The sequence below is a fragment of the Vicugna pacos genome, chromosome 12 (genome assembly GCF_048564905.1).
Source record: "Vicugna pacos chromosome 12, VicPac4, whole genome shotgun sequence".
Classification (NCBI taxonomy): domain Eukaryota; kingdom Metazoa; phylum Chordata; class Mammalia; order Artiodactyla; family Camelidae; genus Vicugna; species Vicugna pacos.
Window position 1 is genome coordinate 19,139,601 of NC_132998.1, and position 19,369 is coordinate 19,158,969.

At 34.6% G+C, this 19,369-nt stretch overlaps 1 protein-coding gene across 5 annotated transcripts in view; it reads right to left on the reverse strand.

Moving 5' to 3' along the window:
* Positions 1-19,369, reverse strand: part of CNTN1 (contactin 1) — a 284,008-nt gene that overhangs the window by 166,972 nt on the left and 97,667 nt on the right. The window contains exon 1 of one of the 5 annotated variants that reach the window (XM_072972985.1): positions 15,234-15,438. The exons of 3 other annotated variants lie outside the window; for them this stretch is intronic. The gene's annotated coding sequence lies outside the window, so the exon portion shown is untranslated. Of the gene's footprint in view, positions 1-15,233; positions 15,480-19,369 lie in introns of those variants that run through there. One more of the 5 variants, XM_072972987.1, reaches the window with a different exon arrangement.

Genomic DNA, 19,369 nt, shown 5'->3' on the forward strand with positions numbered 1-19,369 from the left:
GAATAAAAATCATTATTGCTGCTCAGACTCACGACATTTATGAAGCCAACCTCTCTGAATCTGTTTCCTTGTCTATAAACAGTAATAAAAACACCATTTATACTAATCTTAGGAATAGCTGAGGAATAATTATGGGAGGATAAGATATATATACAGAGATATAGTTATATATCTATATCTATATATAAAATCTTTGTAAACTAAACTTAATTTAGCAAAAAGGAGCATATAGTTCTGCAGCAAAACTAACTTCAGAGAGTCTAATATATGAATGGTTGAAAGTCACATGTCCCAGGGGGCTCCCAAAATGTCAATGGAACTTCCTTGTTGACTGGTCATGTCAATGAGTGTCTACTCTTCTGTGAAATGACTTAAAGCAACACACAGGCAGGAAAATGCATATACATATGCAGGTGCATGTATATATGTAATTTTTTAAGGTAGAGCTTTCATTCCTAATGCACTGGAAAAGCAAAGAGCATAAGAAGGAAAGAGAAAAGTGAAAAAAATATGTGCAAACTAAAGACAGAGTCATCTCTATTTCTAAGCCCTGTTTTTACCAATGTATTTGTTGATATTCCAGGTACATGGGAGCTCTGTCAATACCTTTCACTAATAGCTTGATCCAAAGAGCTCCAATTTCCACTACTATTAGAAGTCTATTTTTTTTTTACTGATGTATAGTTGATTTTTAATATTATATTATTTTCAGGTGTACAGCATGGTCATACAGTATTTTTACAGATTATACTCCATTAAAGTTATTACAAAATACTGGCTGATTTCCTGTGCTTTACAGTAGATCATTCTTGCTTATGTATTTTATACATAATAGTTTGTACCTCTTAATCCCACACCTCTATCTTTCTCCTCCCCCCCATCATCTCCCCACTAGAAACAACTAGTTTGTTTTTAATATCTATGAGTCTGTTTCTGTTTTGATATATATATTCATTTGTTTTATTTTTTAGATTCCACATATAAGTGTATCATTACAGTATTTGTCTTTCTCTGTCTGACATTTCACTAAGCATAATATTCTCTAGGTCCATCCATGTTGCTGCAAATGGCAGAATTTCATTCCTTTTTTTAAGACTTAACAGTCTTAAAATATTTCATTCCATTCCACATCTTCTTTATCCATCAGTATGTTGATGGACATGTGGATTGCTTCCACGTCTTGGTTGTTGTAAATAGTGTAGCTATGAACATTGGGGTACATGTATCATTTTAAATTAGTATTTTTGTTTTTTCCAGATATGTACCCAGGAATGGAATTGCTGGATCACATGATAGTACTACTTTTAGTTTTTTGAGGAGCAGTCTACGTAAAGCCTTTGGAAATGACTTTGTAGCAAATCAAAGATTCACTGCATGGTAAATACAATCTCAAATAGAATCCAGGCAGGAATATTTCCATTTTATGTCCTAAAGTCTGAAAGTTATCTGGATGAATGATGTCTAGATAAACAGTCTAGGTATTCTTGTTAAAGACAACTGAATGGATAGAATCACTAACACTGAGTTCATTTCATCATCCTCATGCCAAAAAGGGGTATTTTAAAACTCAAAATGGAAAATAATAAGATGAGAGAGTGGATAATTCATAATCAGTTTTGATTTAGAGCAGTGATAATGAAAGATGAGTAAATAGCCTTAACAACAACTCCCATTAGCAAATTAAAAAAAAAAACTTTTCAAATCAATTGGTGCATATCTGAACCAACTACAACCTCATAGACAGCTTAAGAATACAAAAACTATCTTATCTAGACAAGCAACTTAAGACAAGCTCATATTTTGATATCACTTTGAATAATTTTGATTATGTCAGCTGAAAAAGAAACAATAATAAATTCAGATTGTGTGTCTGCATCTTCTGAAAGCTTCTTCTCAATACAAAGCATAATCAAGGAACAGATTGGAGGCTTTAACGATTCCATTGTTTTATGACACATAAAGAACCAGAGCTTTCAGTAACTATTCAGTCCTTTTACCACCTCCTTCTGGGTAGCTCTGCAGGACACCAGGATGCATCTAATGTAACAGTTGAAAAGTACTGAATCAATTCAGACTCTTATCCGAAAAATCAAGAGAAAAAAGTTCTTGCCAAGTTCTCAGAAACTCCAAGCTGACAGCCTTTAAAAAACACAAAATGAACAAAGATTTATTACGAGTTGATTTCATACTGAACAATATAGATATGTTTGCAAGGCATATCCACAGTAAAAGTGTTCAGAAAAAAGTGTGCAAATTGTCCAGTGCCTTTGTATAAAGCACAATTTAATTTAAATAGAAGTCAACAAGCAACACGTAGAATGTTAGCAAAGTAAGCATCAATAAATATAAGACTTTAATATCACTCTCTAAAGAATTGATTGGTTGGTTGATTGATTCTTTACTGATTCATATATATTTCTCACTAAGATAGTATTCTATGTCTCACAGGGGAAAAAATAGAGAGGTTCTTCCTAATTTGAATTTGTTTTGCTTTGGTTGTACATGACATGGCTAAAAATTGTTTGAAATATCTTCACTTTAATAATACAAATCACTGTTAGATATTAAATAATAATTACAAAAGTATTCAAGGTGTTGTTAACATTACATTTTTCATGGAGACTCAGTCTCCCTAATAGAAATTATTAGCAGTTCCATAAAAGCTTTATTTGTATTTCACAAGCAGTTTCAGAATTGGTAAGATCAATATTACTAATCCTCATTTTAAGATTAGTAACCTGAAGCTTAGATGGATTAAGCCATTTGTCTAAAATTTCATAGGGGATAAATCCAGGTTTTCTGGTTCTTAATCAATCCAGTAGTTTTATGTTACTACCACATTAATATTTATTGACCCTTCTAACCATACAGAGATGTTTTCTTTTGATACTTCACTTTCTGTTGCCCAGTAATGTAGGTCTACCACAAATTCTATCTTACTACAGTCCTATATGACATTTGGCTATTTTGTCTGAGAAGGCAGTTCATGAAGAAAGAAGTGATTTTTCTCCTTTAGAACCAGTCCCTACTGCCTTTTTTTCTTTTTCATATGCTCTGGATTCCCTCTGTACTACAAAGTCATGATATATAGTTCAACACAACGTAAAGTGGGCATTTCATCTCTGAGAGACCCAGAGACAAAGCGCTGGCTGCCAAACAGATGACATGCATGCATGCAAAGCCCTGAAAAAGTAATAATTTAATTGGAAAAGCCTCTGAAATATTCCTTCTTCATTTTAGTACATTTGCATCTCTTTTAAAGAGAACTGTATGTAGTCGGATTATTCTGTCATAAATTCCAAAATAGCATTTTTATCTCTTGACTCAGTCGAAACAGGTGAGGGTCTGGATGTTAACTCTCATAAATAGTTCACATATTTATTTGTTCATTATATATGCACTAATACTTTCAAAAGGATTTTGTTATAGCTTAAATAGTCAATGAGGCGTTTAACACAGTGATAGAAAAGTGAGATCCCAGTATAGAGGAAATCAAGTAACTGAGCCTCGGGCATGTTACCTATTAATTGTACAGAAAATTTAGCTACAAGCTGATTAGCTGACAAAGCAAAAAAAAAAAAAATTCCTAACATTGAACACTAAGAAAATTTTTGACTTTACAGAAATGTCACTGGGAAAAGAATAATTTAAAAGAAGAATTTAAAAGAATATCAGATGCATTCTTCATATACAAATTCTTATATTAATTCTGGTGTTGAATTGCAGCTGTGAGAATTCATTCTATCTAAGCATAAAGCTTTCTTCTCCTATGACAATACACGTGTAGAGTTTAGAAGTTTGGAAGATCTGGAGGAACGGTAACTCTACCGCTCCCTGTTTAGCAACGTGTCTGTGGCATCAATCGTAAGAGATAATTCTAATTGTTATTCACATTATTAATTCACTATTTTTCAACTTTTCCCTAAGATCTTTGGAAACAATTAAATTCAAATAATTTTTAGTCCACATTTTTCAGTTGGCAAAAAAAGGTTGTGCAATGTTTGAAAGCGACACAGATTGAAAGAAGGAGTAACCATCGGTGGATTCGGTTTTTACTCTGAAATACGCATGTAGAAAACAAAAAAAGAAAACTTGGGCTAATGTGAATGACTTTGTTAGAGATACTGAAAATGAAAAACTGCTCTATGGGGTGATGACGCATAGGAAGAAAGGAAGGAAATACTAAAGTCTGTAGGAAACTTTATGTAAGCATTTGAGTTGTCAATATTCTCACCTCCAATCCTTATCTTTTTTTTTTTCAATTACTGGTAGATTTGCTCTATTCTTTCTTATGTCAATTATCAATAGTCCACGTGAATTTACTGTATTTCTAACTTCCACTGCAGTGCCATTGCTAAAGTAATCTCTCTTATCACCTACTAACTGGATCTTTTCCATTGACTTGTTTGCTGAATTCATCAAGCTCTAAAATCATCACATGATTCAGTTTTCCTAGTTAACTCAATCTGTGTATAATAATTTTTACTGCCTATGTGGAATATTTAATTTCCATTCTACTTATACACATTTTTGATTTCTTTATAGCTCAAACTTAATCACTCCATTCTTAACAAGATAATAAATAAATAGGTTACTATATTTCTTTGTAATTTGTCTCATCTGCAATTATGTATTGGTCTATAAAGACTTATTACTAAATTATTTTTAAATAACTAATCACCTATATTTGACATACATGACCAAAAAATATCATTTCCCATACAAAATTAAAATATTGGGTTTTATTAACAAATTTTAAAAATACTTATTGTTACTCCAGTGATGACATTTAAATCAATATGCAAAACACTTATCACAGTGCCTAGCACAAAGTACAAAATAAATAAATGTTGGTGTACCCATTTCCCTCTTTAAGTTGTGCTTTACTCTGTCAACAAAACACAGTAAACAACTATTTTGCTGTGAAACAGGTTCTAACACTCACTGGTAATTAACAAATTTGTGTTCTTCATTCTCCTTATTTTACCAATTGCTAAGCAATATGATCGTCATTGTCTTTCTGTGTTTAGTATCTACTGCATATCTGCACTTGGCTGGGCTAATTTAATCCTCATCAACCTTCCACATGAGAAATGGCCTCCATTCCAACTTTAACACATTTACTTCTCTTTCCTTCTAGGTTATAAGCTACTGAAAATTCTGCTTTGGTAATGTAATCAAAGCACTATTCTCAGCACACTGACTGACACATGACTAGCTCTTTTAAAGAATTAAGTTTATATTGATACTGAGCATGTCTCAGTGGGTGACCATTTCCTAATCAGTGCTCATAAATGATTTCTTCCAAAATTTTAGTTCTGCAGTTAAGAGTTAACTATTCTATGTGTTTTGAATCACAGAGAAATAATTTCCTTTCATTGAAATCTTCTCTCTTTTCTTAAGAATGGTCCCTGAGAGACAATTTAGAGGAGCAAAGGTGATTCATTAAGAAACATTTTTTTCTTAAACTAAGAAATTAATTACATGAAGAACATTACGTCTGAATTGAGAAGTCTATAATTAAAGGAAAAAATTAGTGCAATTTTTATGTAATTATTGAATTTTTCACCACTTGTCCTCTGAAACTTATTTTTCTCTATGGAGGTACGTCCAAATAGAAGGTCTTCAAATTGTAAAGCTCGATCATTAGAAACTCAGTTTTCACATGCAAAAATTAAGGATTAGTCACAATTTTATATGACACCTTCCAACTCTAAAATGTCATTTTATTCTCGATAAGAGACTAGACAGACAAATTCTAAATAATCTATCTCTTAAATTACCAAAAATATTTTCTTTATTACTGCATGAAGCCTTTATTTAAGTTCAATTTAAATGAAAGGAAGGCTTCATCTCAAGGCGTTAACATTTCCATAAATGAGGGCTATATTCTACTGCAATAAAAAACAAAATAATTAGATTTTTTCCTTATTTTTTGCATTTAGTAACTTCAGAATAATCACTGTGCCACAGAATTTCTTCTTTTCTACAAAAATGATTAAAATATGTAATTTATTAAAAAGTCAACAGTATTTCGCATTCATGCGCTTCTGCAAAGGTCTCATCCAAATATATCTGTGTAAACATTTGGCTATGTTTTCTCTCTTCTAGCTGAGCATTCTGGCACAAACAACTACTTCTCTCATGATCTTTGTTTTGTTTCTGCTTAGTTCCACTCCCCTCAGGAATTTTCTATGTATTTAACATCTTGAGTAAATTCTAAAGAAACAATGTACAATTTCAAGTCATCTTTAACAACATGATACAAACCCAGGCTCAATATGACACAATCTTTTTGGCTTGGATCTCTGCTTATCTTACAGGTCACTTACTTCTAAATATATTGTTTTATACAATTTGTCATTTAGCTGTAGAGAGGTCACAACATGGAATATCCTCACTGGTATTTTCATTACTTTCTTGGGTGTGTGGCGGGGTGGGGATTTAGCTCAGTGGTAAGGTGTATGCTTAGCATGCACGAGGTCCTGGGTTCAATCCTCAGTACCTCCATTTAAAAAATAATTAAATAAACCTAATTACCTACCCCCCCCCCAAATTTTAAAATAAATACCGTCTTAACATTTCTACTTCGTCATTGTAATCCAATTTACTATAATGAATTAATTTTATGAGTGAAGAAGACCTTATTATCACTCTGTTAGTGACAAATATTTACCAACTGTTCCCAATGTATCAGGTAATGTGCTAAATGCTGGGGATATGGACCTAAGCAGAAGACTTATTCCCATGGAGTCTGAAAATGTTGAATATGATTTAAAATAATTTAAAATAGTTTTATTATTCTCATCCCTGCTATTGACATGACTTCTACATAAGACATAACTTCTTTGTCATTAAAGCACCCACATTGCTTTAAATCACCAAATGTTTTTACATCAATTTTCTAATTGATAAGGTTAGGAAAAAAATAACACTATGTTCATTCCAGTCACCTGAACTTGCCATTTACAACAAAATCCTTGTAAAAACTATCACAAAATACACTCACTGAGAGGTGGAGGTGGGAGAGAGGGGGCTGCAAACAAAGAGATATCTAAATCTTGTCAGTCAGGCACGTTCCCTAAGTCTCATAGCCAAGTTGATCTTCACTGAGATTGAAAACCACACACATAGAAAAGTTGATATCTTTGACATGACATTCAGGTCTCCAGGCTCAGGGTTACTTTAGTTCTAGCTAAGCACCACCCTATCCTTCCCAACATTTGCTTGTACAGACTTCAGTCACATTATACTATATCCTTCCAATAAATCTCCCCTTTTGCTGAAGCTAGTTTAAGATAGATTTTTGTCATTGAAAAAAAAATCTATTCATCTTGAATTTGATATGGACAATTCACATAATGAATGTTCTCCTCAAAGTCTATTCATTCAATAGTGTGACTTAAACAACAGTGTCTTAGAATTTAAAAAATATGGTAGCATTAAGTCATGTGAACACTCATTCAACACACAATTATTGAGCATCTACTATGTTCATGGCTCTGTACTAGACACTGGAAATGCAGTGCCCTTTCTATTCTTTAATCATATACAGAAGACTCCCTTGGTAAATCTTATTTTTTCTGCTGAAGGAGAAAAAGGCTCTGAAAGAAGAATTTAAAAATCACTCATCACTAATTCATATTTTGGAGGAACTAATTTATATGAATTTATTAAAAACATTATTCATCAGACTACTCAGTGGTATTTAAGCTAGGTACATGTATTGGACATCCTGTAAAATGTATGTATTTCCTCAAATGGCATTTTGTTCTTTATTAGTCAAGTTTTTCATACTTGAGCAGTGACCATTTTGAACATAGATTATGTTTATGGATGGTTTATTTTTCAAATTAAGCTTGACTTTCTTCTAGTAAATCACAATAAAACTTAATTTGTAATTCTGTACTGCCTCCATTAGGCTCATTTTAGTTAAAATGAAAGAAAGATGAACAAACCTGGGAACACAGGGGCCCAAAATGTCACTGTTCATATATACACGCATTGACATTTAAAGATTCCTTCAAAGTCCCAAGAAAATGTAAAATTACGGGGCTACAGAAGAGAAACTTCAACCTCTTAATCCTGAACCTAGAGTTTCAGTGACAGTATAACCTCCATCTCTCAGTTTTCCCGTTTTTAAAGTGAGGGTTTCATAATCTGCTAGAGAGGATTAAATGAGACTATGCATTTAAGCATGATAGCACAAAACACATACTTTGTTTCTTCTTTCCTTTCAATTCGTGTTTATTAACCACCTATCTCTTTTCAGCGTGAACCTCTGAAGTTTCCAGTCAACACCATTTATTTTATAACTACGCTGAACAAACCATTATATAAATATTTTAAAACTATTGTAAATATCCTTTGCTTGCCTCATCTAGAAAGTTATCCTTCCCTCCCCTAATTCTGGCTTGAGCCCAACTTATATGCAGCTATCGTACCTGCTTGTAGCTTTACAAGTGCTATCTTTGTCCAGTGGACTTTCTGTTATCTTTTCTGATTTTGTAACTGACTGTTCTGTCCATGGCAACAGGGAATACAGTTTCCTTTGCATAGCCCTTGCACACAGAAAAAGCTTAATAAGCATTTGCTGAATTAACAAATTAGTGTCTTCCCTGACTTAACAGATTCACAATTATGAAGGCTAATATACATATCTACTACAGATTAACGTAACATCATTCCACCAGTTGAATTGTACCCTAGTATCTACTATATATAAATCTACTTATTCCATCTGAATATAAGCTCTTTAATGGACAGTTCCATGTTTTTATTCATCCTTTAACCCCAAATCTGACACTGTGGTTATCACATGTGCAAGACTTACCAAATATGGTTCCTCAGTTCAAGAGAATTGGGTGCGTGTACACAAACACACACACACACATACATATACACATATAATGTGGGCATTGGAACTTGGGAAGATACTGCTACCAGCCTTGTGCTCAAAAGTTTAATTCAAAGGATTAAGATGGCAAAATGTATCATGTGATAAGAATAGTCATGCAGTCCAGACAACCCTGGATCCATGACCCTTGCTTCTGTGTGTGATTAACTGAAATGCAGAGATTTTAGAAATGATCATGCTGGCAATAAACGTATAAACAAGTTTCAGGCACAGTGGCATAAGGGTTTTGGCTAGTAAAAGAGAGAGCGAAAGATTGGCCTGAGAAATATGGCTGATGTATCAGAAAAATAAGTTCGTAGGTTAGATTGGAGGACAAAGAAAAGAGTGGCATTAATTCTAAGTTTATATACATGGCAAATGAAAGTGCCTCTTCCACTTAGAACCCATTTATCTATCTGGAGATCAATCAAAGTAGATAGCATTAAAGCCAATATTCTCATACAAATATTACCATGTATGGCACTTTTATATGAATCTGTAATGAAAATTAGAATTTTTAAAGTACTTAAACTATGTTACATAATTTTACTAAGTGTTTGTAAGCATGAATAATTGTGTAAGGATATAGTGATTTAAGGGTAGATAAATCTGAAAACAGAAAAGAGACCAAATGACTTGTAATCATCTTTATGTTCACTGAGACACAGCTAATACCACTTTTAACAGACAAGGACGACATAAGGAATTTTTTCTATAAGGTAAGATTATATTCAGATTTTCCACAGTCTGAAAAATTCTTTCTGGTAGGAGTTTAAATTCTTATTCTCTACTTGTATTACCTCTCAGTATTATTTTCCAGCCAAATCCTCATATTTAACCAAGCCAGGGCCAGAACTCACATTATAGGAAGCACAAAATGAGGAAACAATAAATAAATTTTATGCTCATGATAATTTCACAGAATAAATTTCCTCTGTAGTAAGCATCTCTGAATCTTCTACTAATATTTTCCCTCCGTAGATCATTATTCATCCTGACTTCTAAAACCCTTTAAAAATGTATAATAAAAGTCATTTCCTAACTTCAAGTAAAGGGAAAAACTGTAGCTGTTTTCTTACCTATTTATGCTGGAACTTGGGTGCCCTCATATGGGCCTATTTAGTTTATTACCGGTCCATACAGTTCACCTCTTGGCTGCCTGCTCACCCAGTACTTCAACAGATTTCTCCTGTTTGTCACCCTGCTTCTCATGTTGCCAACTAATATGTCATCTTCCATCTGTTTAAATTCCTATGTTCTTTCTGGCACAGCTCCGCCTCCAGATTCCCTCCCAGCCACCTACCTTGCTGCCCTTCCATCTGCTAGCATGACTAGTAACTTCTCTAACCTGTTCCCAATCTAAATTGTCTCCAATTTTCTACTTGAGCTTCTTGATCAAAAGTTTCTCTCTTAAAGGACTGTTGGGATTGCAATAATTACTTATCATCATACAATCTCGGATTAGAAAGGGAAGCTAAAAGCCCAAACATTCAAACATGAAACATTTAATGTTTTAATTCTTTTACCCTTTAAAGTCATCTACTGGTCTCAGCTTCTTTCAATGATAATGCTCTGAAAGAACAGAGGGCATCACTAAAAGAGACCACTGATGTCTTGATATACATTCTTCAGCGCACAACTTCCATGTGGCTCAGTTCTTGTTAATCTTGTGGTTACGTGTGTTCAGTTCACTGTCCCAAAGTTTTGCATTCACCGATTACCGACAACCTTTTCCTGAACACCACATTCTCAAGAGTTTCAATTCCGTTTTTTTTAGGCTTAATGTAGCAGAAATATTTTTTATTGAGGATGTGCGTTATACTCGCCTACTGGGTATCAAAGATGCTATGTAGACAACACTAGCTTTTGACAATTACAGTTTCAGAATTCGATACTTAAGGAGTGGAACGTAGCATTCTTCCTTGACATTGATTTAGTTGTTTGATAAGGTAGAGGTTTATTTTCATGTAGCAGATATAACGTACTACAAGTTAAAGCAGACTTGGGAAAATATTTAAAACTTTAGACCTACGTTCTTTGTCATGAGACTGAAAACTGATTGCCCACTCCCATTTCCAGAGTACATATCCTCCCTCCAGCAACCACAACTCAGAAAAGAATTAAGCTTATGTTTACAGGAGGTTCACTTAGAAATTACCCTTAAATTCAAAATAACATAGCAGTTTAATATAAAGGTAATGATTTAAAAAAAAAAAAGACTTGATTGATTTATTTTAAATACGAGGAATGCAATATTTCTACTGATGTTAATTAATGTTAAAGAAGATGTTGAAAAGTTTTTCATGTTTGTTTTAATACTTTTCATTATTATTTACGTATGGTAAAAACCAACAGATCTGGTGATGACTATGACTATCATTGAAAATATAGCTTGTTACACTCACAGTTCCCAAGAGAAGGGGGCACATGCCTGGGGGTACACGTGGAATCATGGGAGTTGGGGACTGGTCAGGAAGCAGAGGCAGAAGGGCAACTGCGGGCAAGATCCTTTACTGTGGTTTTTCTCAGGAAGGAGGCAAGATAAAAATGGATTTAGGATTGGCTAGTCTGAATTATTTCAGGGAGCTCTGGGGCACTGGAGTGTACCTAGTTGTCTGGTACTTGTCTCCAGGGTGATTAGGGCAGGAAGAAAGTGACTCAGTGTAAGAACTCTAATGAAGAAGAAGGCTGAAGGCAAGGCTTTGGATGATTGGTTTGCATTTGAAAATGGCACTTAAGGGCAGGCAAATAACCTACTAACTCCAGTGACTGGCTCACTCTGGGAGGGGCAGTTCCTCCAAAGTCATCAAGGCAAAGCATTAGAATACAGAAAATAAAAGGTATGGTTAATATAACATTAAATTCAGGATTAACAGTCATTAAAAAGTAATGTTGAGTATTCATCAGATTCAGGGTTAAAAATGTCTTTAGCATTAAATGCCTGTAGTGTGATTAAACTATGTCTGTGAATGCCCATGTTATTGTGGTGGCTAAGGTCTTAATAACCTGCTCCCATTTGTTTATTCTCAGCTACATCTATCCAACTCCCCTATTTCAGTCCTGACACTAGAATATATAGTATTAATTTTTGCTCCCATCTCTTTATACATATTCTTCACCTGGACTCCATTTAAAAATGTTCAGCATGGTTCCTCATTTTTCCCATGACACTAAAACTTCTAACCAAATATTTTGCCTGATGCTGTGTTGTAGTTTTTTCCTGCATTTGAATTACTGGTTCTATCAAAAAAAGCATAGCCCTTCATCTTTTTTTGCATCTACAGAAAGTACCTAGCAAAAGCCCTCAAGAAGATCCTTAATAAATGCTTCTTCATTGCACTGAGTTGTCCTGTAAGGTTAACGTGATTAGGAAGAAAGAAAGAATGCAGTAAAATGTGTATTTATAATCAGAGGGAATAACTTGGTGCAACATGCATGAAGCTATCTTAAAATGACACATCCCTCAAAGTCAACTCCTAACAGCATATATGAAAGGAAAATGTTCCATAAACGAATTCTTAGGGAAAATATTTGAGGAACCGATTTTTACCATTTTCCCCAATGGGTGAGAAAAGAAGATGAAATCTCTTGATATCACTCTTTGTTATAAATTCATACTTGAAAAAGTTTTTTTATATATTTGACAAAGCTTTTAACTCATCAGGACTAATTACCAAAGAATCCTATGGGGAATTACCTTGTCATATAAATATAAACTTAGATTTACTCAACTTGTACATGTGTTTGAAGTTGGGAAAATGGGCATATCATCACTCATCTTTTATTTTTCTAATCTTCCAGAAATGTTGTAAATTTCTACCATGTTAGTTTATGGTTAATGTTGAATATAGTATAGACAGAGAGACAGTTTTCTTCTTAGAGTTATTGTAATATATATGCAAACATCCCTTATTAATATAAGTATTTATTCCCCATAAGAAAGTTGACTGCTTACCATTTTAAAATATTTTTCTCAACTGATTTCTCATTCTACTAAGTCACCTTTAAAAGTCATATTTAATAAATGACAAAACCTTACATTAGTGAATCATAATATCTCAGAATTCTTATAAAATGATTTTGAGGCCTTAATAATATATCAACTATGAATTAAATACATTTTCCTTTCAAAAACCTCATCTTTGATATTTCACTACTCTAGGGGTTTTACATGCCATTTCCTTCTTTCCTTTTTATTGTTTCCTTCTGATATCTTCAGTCTTCTTTCCAACTCAACTTAATGTGGTTATTATACTTTGCCATAGTAATCATTTTCTAAACTCATTTTGGTGTTTCACTTCACATATTCTGGTTGATATTCAAATATTATTCATCTCTTGTCAGTTTCTCCCAATTGATAACCTAGAAGAATTAATTTAACTAACGTGGGAACTGGGAACTGAGCGCATCTCATTTCAGATTTTACTCACACGACGTGGGAAATACTCTTTATCTGACCATCAAATATTCTCAATGAGATTGATTAATGGCCTGGGTTGAGACTAGAACAATGACAGAGAGGCTCAGATAAGAACAAGTTCAGTGCTACATGGACCCCTTTGTACAATCTCCCCATGTTGGTCCATTAATTTTACTGCTATGATTGTGTCACCTTGCTTTTCTACGACTGTCACCTCAGCCAGATCCAACAAGTAGCACTGCCATTATACTCATTATTCAGAATTCAGTATGTCATTAGGCAATAAATACCTTTAAGTTTCTGGCCCCTCCTTTTTTTTTTTTTCTCATTTGCCTTTAGATTCTATTTTATTAGTGGTGAAGGAGCCACCTCAGCCAGGAGGCATGTAAGCAGAACAGAACACCATGACTCAGCATCAGGAGACCTCTAAGAAGTACAGGCAGTTACTTCTCTCCACGTGTGTCTTCACGTACCTAACCTAGATCAGCCTGGAAGATTTAAACACATTCTCCAGTGCTGGGAGTACACTGCCACCCCACCACCAGACAGTAGACGGGAACGCCGAGTAACAGAGTAACACCCCAGCAGAATTGAAATGCACTGTGAAATGCTTGAAAGGTATTTCTCCTGCCCTCTTAGTATCATTGCTCTATATTTCCTTTTTTCTTTTTCTTTTTTAGTAAATATTCCTTCTTTTACAAAAACGACTTGCCCTTATCTATTTCTGGTTCTTAATAATTTAGCAAACACATTTAAAAAAATTAGTATCAAACACTTGAGACAGTAGATAATATTATGTAATACATTATCTGCTTTATATGATATACTTGTTATATTGCATGTATTATGCTTTTTAAAATATATTGTATATGTGTGTGCATACATATACATATGTGTATATATGTATGCTAATTGTATAAATTTACTGTTGAAAAACATTCTTAAACTTTTTTACTGTATCTAGAGTTCCTTACTGAATGTTTTGTTAATGCTATTTCCCCACCCTAAAGAAAGGTACAGGAATTCACATCATACTGCACATTTTTTTGCATGCTTATTAATTAATTTGTCATGATATTTAAGCAAGCAGCTTTAATTCACAAAGACTGGCAAATATAATGGTACACAGAACTACATTTTTCAGTTTCTCAGGGTTTTTGTAAATTTTATTTGGCTTCTATATAGTGGATTCTACAATTGTATAAGCTTAATTTTTAAAAGAACAGGAATGCATAAAACTTTTTTTGGGGGGTGGTAAATTTCAAAATACGTCATCTATGCATTCTTTTTGCATTTTGGACAGGCGGGAAAAAAACAAACCACTACAGGTAGGAGCCAAACTGCTTTGCTTCTGACAGCAAGGTCTTCCTTCAAGGACATGCTAGACCAAATTATTTTAATTTCCTCTGTTTCATTTGTATGCAACACAGTATTTGAGTTTGAGTACCTCAGTGCTTTCCTCTTCTTGTGGGGAAAGGGTGTTTTGGGTATTTACCAACATTTTTTTTTTTCACCATACTTTGAAAATGATGACATTAAGGAAATAATCTGAGCCAAAGGAATACCACAGCCCTGCTAAAACTTCTCCACAGGAGGTCATTTTTTATTTTGATTCAGCTCACTCTCAGTGCTGCCCCTCCCCAATTTGCAGGTTGCTGTCTCTCCAAGATACACACAAATCTAAGCTCTGTTACATTTTTGAAATGCTTTTGCAGGGAAAACAAAATACGCTATGGCACAATACTGTCAAAAATATAAAATAAAGTCAGCTTTCAATTAACATAACAATCGAGAACCTTGCCACTGCATCGCAATCCTGAGATGTGAGTCAACCTTACTAATACCGCATCGCCTGTATTTTAATTCAGCACATTCTCGCTTGCCATTACCTAACCTAGAGAAAAACCTCGGACTTACCGCGTATGTTGAATTATCTGTCGTTCTGGGTACAGTATTTATTGCAAATTGTCCATTTGAATGAATGCAGCGACAGTTACACCATGGTACGCCTACCTCCTGCAGCAGAAAGCAAGTTAAAAGGACTTCAAGCTGTGACCTCAGAGGCAGGCACAGCCGCTCCCATCCTTCAGCCAACCTTCTGGAGAGAGCAGGTTAGACGACAGAAAAGCTGGCTCTCCACCTAGCAATACTTTCAAATAAAGCATTCTGTGCTGGGAGCTGGGGGCTTTACATCCAAATTCAGCTGGCTGGAGTCAATGCTGCTTCTATGCCTGAAAATATTAAGCATTTCACTGCAGTCACGAAATGCAAGAAACTCTCTGAGGCGACTTCACAAACCCTGTCATTCTGTTCCGAGACTAAAGAATGAGCACCGCATGCATAATTCATGCATTAAAATCTTCAATGCACTTCCTGTAGCCGCCGTTCTATCCAGTAATGGGCTATTGATCACCTCATCGCTAAGACAACTGGAGCTCCGCGATTGGTTTATTTCCACACACACACAAAATTACAACCCGAATCACAGGCAGAAGCCTCCAACCCTGCAGCATCTACTCGGGTAAAACACTCACATAGCTGAGATGACATCTGCATACTGCAAAATGTTTAAACTGGACTCTTCCGCAGAAACACCACAGCATCTGTTTCCTTTTATTCAAAAGACATACTTTCTGCGGGTGTAGGCTGGATATTTTATATTATAAGTGAGATATACAGAGTTGATTTTTTTTTTTTTTGCCTATCATTTCTGGAAAATCAACAGGCCTAAATTGAAAATTAAGGAAAAAAAGAAAGAAAGAAACCGAAAGAATGATGTAGGGCTATAAATCATAGAGTTTCATCTGCGCTCATCTGAGTAACCTTTCTTAGAAGACTTTAACTTAAAAATAATTAATTTTTAATTTCAATAATATGGAAGAGGTTTCTTTTTAAAAAATCATCGTAGTAGGTACATGTGTTCAGCATTGTTAACTATTTTGGACCATGAGCACCTGTATTCTGGGTGTGTCAGTAGTTCTGAGAGCCCTTTCTCTTAGAATTTAAGCTCCTAAGATCACGCCATGATGTCTACTAGTCTTTTTCCATTGCCTCGAAAAAGCAAGCTTTAAAACAAAATGTGCATTTTATTATGCTAATATTCATCAAGGGGAAACACAGGTAGCATTTTAAAAATATCACGCTAGCATTAGCAAAAAAATACCGTAATGGGAAATTCGTGTCAAATAGCAAATGCATTTATATACAAGAAATATTTGCCTATTTCCCAAAGTATCTTCACTGTAAAAACTAATTAAGCTTTATTTATCCACCAAAGACGACTGAATACGATGTTAAGATCATTCATTAAGTCTAATGCCACGTCTTTCTACAGCCTTCTTTTATATTCACACAGGTATCACACACATACACACAAATATCATATTTCTATGTCATTACACCTGACCATTTGTAGGACCAGAGTGATACCTTCAAGTTCATGGCTCAGGGCCAGAATAGAGAATAATTCTCAGAGTATAACCAAGGTTTCCCATCTGACAATTACACTGCAGGGAGCAATTTACTCTTGAAGGAGGCATGATCCCAGTGATTTCAGTCAATAAAGCAGTAACAATTGATATCAGTGAGCAAGGGTACTAGGACTGTTGAGGACAATAGAGATGGAGCTCAGGGATATTCAAGGAGATTTCTCTTCCTTCCAAGTGCATGCAAGAGCATAATCCCTGTTAGGTCACAGAGAAAATGAGTGTACCTAGCTGATAAAGAAATTATGCTAAAATATCCTAATGGCAATCTGTGAAATCAACTATCCAATTACTATATATCTCCCATATTCCATAATGTTTTGTTCAGCCCAAGCCAGATTCTATTTGAATGTTTATAAATATATATATTGCTTATATAGTAAAGTAAACTACAAGTAGACCTTATTTTATGCTATTTATTTGAGTAGTATTCTTTATTGTTTATACAGAAGATTCAAAGACATCGAACACTTAAAAATTACTGGTTAGAGCTAATAATTAATATCTTGCCAAGAGTTTTATCAATTTAATTATTTATAGAAGCAATTTTGTATGAAGCTAACATCTCATTTAAAAACAGTAGACAATTGAAAACTTTGCAATTTAAGTTTTCAGGTATAAGGTTATAGAGTAAATCATTTAGGAGATACAAATTGCTGACAAAATCAAAAATAAACACAAACTTAAGCATTAGAAATTTAAGTTCTCTAAAATGGCATGATTCAATAGTGCTTAACCAGATGGATAGGAAGAGCATTATCTTAGTCCTTCTCTCCTTCCGTGGTGAGTGAGATACAATCAGAATACAAATACCCAAGACTTAAGTCTAAAATGACGAAGGCAGTTGTTCATCTACTTGGTGAATTTTCAGATTCAATTTAAAGATGGGAGGAGAGATGAGAAACACACCCACACTCAAATAGCTTACCAACACAGAACAGACCCAGATCAGATGTCAGCAGCAAAGAGTACGCGGCATGAGAAAAGCTATGGAGATAGTAAGTCCCTGAGAAATCAGCGTAGGGGCAGCAGGTAAACCTCGAATGGAAACTCCTGGGCAAAAGTAATCAATTGTATTTCCAGATAAGATAAAGCCTGAGATTGTTATAAAAACTAATTTCCTCTTTCCAAAAGTCTGCTTATGCCTGATAAACACACTTAACCAATCTTTTCAAGTGGATGGGGAGGGGAGGGCATAGCTGAGTGGCAGAATGCTTGCCTAGTATTCATGAAGTCCTAGGTTCAATCCTCAGTACCTCCACTGAAAATAAATAAACCTAATTACCACCCCCCCAAACCAAACAAAAATCCAATCAAATGGATGGAAAACAGAGATGCCTACGTTAGATGAATTTGATCTCTTTGTAGATCTAGAGGCTTTCCAACATTTTGAATTTATAATGCATGTAAAATATGGAGTAAACTTTGTAATGTACTACAGGGTCAATAAAATGAATTATCATTTGTGAATAAATCAAAATATTTTTGTCTGCTAAATTTGCAATATCTTTTAAGATATATACCTAGACTGCCTGACTACTGTCATTTGAAAAAAATGCATAATTTATATCCATTATAAGAATACATAATGCCAAGCAGAGTTATGAAAATAATTTAGCTTGCCAAGTCTCTGTATTTCTGAGCTCAAGGGATGTGAGGCAGGCTGCATTTATTCTCCCAGATTTAAGACATTCTTTCCTCTTTTCTCACTCTGTCCTACCTATAACATAGTTGTTCCCTAATCATAACATATTCATTCAGTCAAAAAGTATTTATTATATACTTTTTACAAGAAAGGAATTGTGCTAAACACTAGGAAAATAAATATGTATAGATACCTGCCCCCAAGGTATTCATACTTTAGTGAGGAAAACAAATAAATGCATAGATGCAGAGTGATGAATCTAATCACCTCTGAGACATGCTAAGTTATGCAAATGAGATCGCTCCTAAAGCATGTTGTGCCTGTATCCTAAGGAACTGTTAGGCAAGTGTTATATATGAGGCACAGGAGCAGAAGAAGTACTGTCATCACCAACTGCTCATGGGGCATTGGGAAATGATTCATGGAAGGAGTGATATTTAAAGAAACTTAGTGGTAAGTGGAACTAACATGGGCTTTAACATTTGATAAGTTTGAAATTAAATTCAAGCTTCCCTGAATTTGTTACCGAACCAAAGGTGGGTCCACTTGTCCTGTGCAGGAAAGCCAAGCCACTGACATTGGGTTGTGGTGAAGGAAAAGTGCAGCATTTATTGTAAGGCAAAAAGCCAGGGAACAGCTAATGCTCAAAAAACCCAAACTCCCAGATGACTTCCAAGGAAGTATTTTTAAAGGCAAGGTGGAGAGGGGAGGCGATCAGCTCATGCACAATTCCCTGGTTGATGATGAGGTAACAGGCCATATCAAATGGGTTAACATTATCAATCCTCCGGCTCCAGTAGATCTGGGGGCTATATGCTCATGGTCATCAAGTAGTTAACTACTTGTAATTGGTGGGGGTTTTAGTATCTGTTAAAAAGAACTCAGAAAATGTGTATCATACACTGTTACCTCGGTACTTCAGG